The sequence below is a fragment of the Vulpes vulpes genome, chromosome 11 (assembly GCF_048418805.1).
Source record: "Vulpes vulpes isolate BD-2025 chromosome 11, VulVul3, whole genome shotgun sequence".
In the NCBI taxonomy this organism is placed as follows: Eukaryota; Metazoa; Chordata; class Mammalia; order Carnivora; family Canidae; genus Vulpes; species Vulpes vulpes.
In genome coordinates this window covers 39706355-39710512 of record NC_132790.1, presented here as the reverse complement: position 1 = coordinate 39710512, position 4158 = coordinate 39706355, and the positions used below count along the sequence as shown (strand labels likewise).

At 33.2% G+C, this 4158-nt stretch overlaps 1 pseudogene; it reads left to right on the top strand.

Moving 5' to 3' along the window:
* The first annotated feature begins 2976 nt into the window (after window positions 1–2976).
* LOC140594518 (ragulator complex protein LAMTOR5 pseudogene) lies at window positions 2977–3250 on the top strand (annotated as a pseudogene).
* Window positions 3251–4158: the final 908 nt, after the last annotated feature.

The window sequence follows — 4158 nt, the reverse complement described above, 5'->3', positions numbered from 1 at the left end:
AAACCGATGAATAGGCCAAACTTGAAACACTAACAACACCAAATGTTGATAAAGATGTGGTGCAAAAGGAACTCCCATTCACTGATGCTGGGAAGTACAAAATTATATAGGCAGTTTGGAAGATAGTTTGGCAGTTTTTTTTTATAAAACCACACGTACTCTTCCAGCAATTGTGCTCCTTAATATTTATCCAAATAAATTGAAAATTTATGTCCACAAAAACCCCTGCACATGTTTATAACAGCTACATTCATAACTGCCAAAATTTGGAGGCAATCAAGATGTCCTTAAGTAGGTGAATGGATAAATAAAATATGGAACATTCAGACAATGGAATAGTATTCAACACTGTAAAGAAATGAGCTATCAATCCATGAAAAGATAAGGAGAGAACTTAAATGCATATTACTAAGTGAAGGAAGCCACTATGAAAAAAACTAAATACTACATGAATCCAACTCTATGCCATTCTGGGAAAGGCAAAACTATGGAGACAGCAAGAAAAAAATCTGTGGTTTCCAGGGGTTGTGGTGAGGAAGTGATGAATAGGTGAAGTACAGAGGATTTCTAAGATAGTAAAACTATTCTGTATGATACTACAATAGGGGGTACATGTCATTATACATTTGTCATGACTGTGGATGGAACTGGAGGGTATTATACTAAGCAAAATAAGTCATTCAGAGAAAGACAATTATATGGTTTCACTCTTATGTGGAATATTAGAAAAAGCTCAGAGAATCATAGGGAAATGGAGGGAAGATTGAATGTGAAGAAGTCATAGAGGGAGATAAACCAGGAGAGACTCTTAACTCTAGGAAACAAATTGAAGGTTGCTGGGAGTGGGTGGGGGTGGGGTAACTGGGTGATGGGCATTAAAGAGGTCATGTGATGTGATGAGCACTGGGTGTTATGTGCAACGATGCATTACTGAACTCCACATCTGAAACTGATGAGGTACTATATGTTGGCCAATTGAATTTAAATTTAAAAAATACATTTGTCATAACCCATAGAATGTATAACATCAAGAGTGACTCCTACTGTAAGTTACAGACTTTGGGTGCTAATGATGTGTCCATGTAGATTCATCAATTGTAACAAATGTGCCATGGTAGCTGGGATATCTATAGTAGAAAGGGTTGTAAGTGTGTGGTATACAGGAAACCTGTACTTTATTCTGAATTTTTTTTGAGAACTTGAAACTGCTCTGAAAATATTTTATTTGAAAAAAATTTAAAAGTGAAAGTTTGATCTCTTCTAAACAGTTTTATATTTTAAAATGCCCAAACTCAAGAAGGCATAAAAGAGTAAGGAGGAGGGAGAAAAAATGGAAAACATAATTAGATATCTCAAATGTTACATTTTAATTTAATTATGTCAATAACTATAGTATATATGAAGGCTTTAAGCTCACCAGTTTAAAAAAAAAAAAGATTGTCAGAATGCACAAAACATAATCTGAAATTCTGCGCAGTCTACAATAAGCCTACTTTAAATGTAAAGACCTAGGTTGAAAGTAAAAGGTAAGAAAGATACACACAAATCCTATCCTAAAGAAAGTTGGAGTAGCTCTGTTAATTTTAGATAAAGAATACATAGGAACAAGGAAGAAAATTCAGGATTAAGAAGGTATTACACAATGATATAGAGGTTAATTAAGAATATACAAAAATCTAAGTGTGTATGCATCAAAAGAATTTCATAATGTATGAAGCAAAAGCTGATATGCACAAAAGAGAAAAGGGAAAATTCACTAATATTTTTGGTGATTTTAATGTTCCTTAAGTAATTAATAAAATAAGTGGGAAGAAAACCTATAATGATATAGATACCCTGAAAAGCACTATCAACTGAGTGAACTTCACCTAATAAGTATTTATAATATTTATAAATAATTCTACCCAACAACGGCAGACTACACATTTTCCCCAAATGTACATGAAACATTAATCAAGACAGATCATATTCTGGGCCATCAAACAAAGTCTTACATATTTAAAATAATAAAAATCTTACAATGTATGTTCTTAGACCAAAGTGGGAATTAGTTAAAAGTTAACAGGAGAATCTCAAGATATTGGAAATTAAAAAAAAAGCATAATAATCCTTGAGTCAAAGAAAGAATATCACAAGAGAAATTTTAAGATATGTTAACCTCAATGAAAACGGTTGATATATCTTGTCAAAATTTTGGGATGCAGCTGAATTAGTTCTTAGTGGAAAAATTGTAGCATTAAATGCACATATAAGGAAAAAAGGAAATGTCTAAAACCAATAATGTAAGATTCAACTTAAGAAACTAGAGAAAGAAAAAAAAAAAAAGAAACTAGAGAAAGAAAAACGGGTTATACCTAGAGCAAACAGAGGAGAAACTAATAAAAGGAACAGCAGAAATGAGTGAAGTTGAAAACAGAAAAACAATTGAGAAAAAAATTGAATCCAAAATCAAACAAAACCTGTACAAGAAAGCTACATTCCTATTTTCCCCTTGAACATAAAAGCAAAAATCCTTGGCAAAATATTTGCCAAAAAAAAATCCAACAATATTTAAAAAGGTAATATAGCATGACAAGGTTGGTTTATTCAAGAAAACATGAAGCTATTTCAACATTTCAAGTATCAAGTATAATTCATGTAAATTACCTTATTAAGTTGCTAAAGAAGAAAAACCATATCAATATAAGCAGGAAAAAAAAAAAACACTCCATTCATGATAAGAAGTCTCATCAACGAAGTCTCATCAACCTCAGAAAAGAAAGGAAATTTCTTGACTCAATAAAGAGTTTCTATGAAAAAACTAAAGTTGAGAACAAGAATAATAGTGAGAATCCAAATTCTTTTCTCCTAATTTCAGGATGATACTGGATTCAGCATGGTACTGGAAGTCCTAGATAGTGCAGTAAAACAGGAAAAAACAAAAAGACAAATATCAGAGGCATTGAGGGATCCCAGTCCAGGTGGGCAGTGGGCAGGATGAAGGTGACATTGGAGCAGCATTTGGAGGACGCAATGAAGAATCCTTCCATTGTTAGAATCTTGTGCACAGATTCACAAGGACTTAATTTGGGCTCCTGTGAGACCTTGTCAAATGAGGATGCTGGATTCATATCTGTTCTAGATTAGCAAGCAGGAAGCTAATCTCAGACCCCACTGATATTCTTGTGGTGTGTCTAGAATAGATAATGGGAGCATTATGATCCAGAAACAAGACAGCATCATGGTTGCGGTGTGCAAAATGACCTCTTAAAAATCTCATATCACTTCTCCAGTAGCCTGTCATAGGGGCTCCATCCTACCTATGCTAATTATCTTGTAGAACTTTAAAGTTCCAGTAGGTAGGCTATTTATTTGTTGTGCATTGGGCACTTTTGTATTAGAGTAAGCTTCTTTTGACACTTAATAGACTGAATTATCAAAATATTAGTAAGAAAGGATCATGTTTTGAAGTAGCAGATCCAGGTCACTTAGTATATAGAATTTTTTTATGTTCAATAAATTTGGCTGGAGGAAAAAAAAGAAAAACATTGGGAAGGAAGAAATAAAATGTATGTGTTTACCGAAGACATGACTGATGAGTATAGAAAATACCAAAGATTTTACTTTAAAAAAAAAATCCTGGAATTAATGAATGAGTTTAGCAAGGTCATAGGACAAAATGGTCAATATATAAAAGTCATCTTGATTTCTACATATATGCAATGAAAAAGTTGTATCTGAAGTTTGTTTAAGAATCCCACATGTATAGGGGCATCTGGGTGGCTCAGATGGTTAAGTATCTGCCTTTAGTTCAGGTCATGATCTATAGTTCCAGGGCTTGGGCCCTATATAGGGCTCCTGGCTTAGCAGGGAGTCTGCTTCTGCCTCTGCCTCTATCCTCTGCTTATGCTTGCTCTCTCTCTCTTTCAAATGAAATAAATAAAAATAAAACAAAAGGTAAAATTCCCCACATGTATAGCTTCAAAATTTGTATTTGAAAAAATTTAAAGGGCCACTTTTACAACTTCAAAAAGTGGATTAACTTTATTCATAAATTCTAGAGATCTGATGTACAGCACTGTTACCTATACCATATTGTATACTTAGAAATGTGTTAAAATGGTACATCTCACATTAAGAGCTCTTACTACAACAAAAAGTCAAAAACAAAAACAAGGA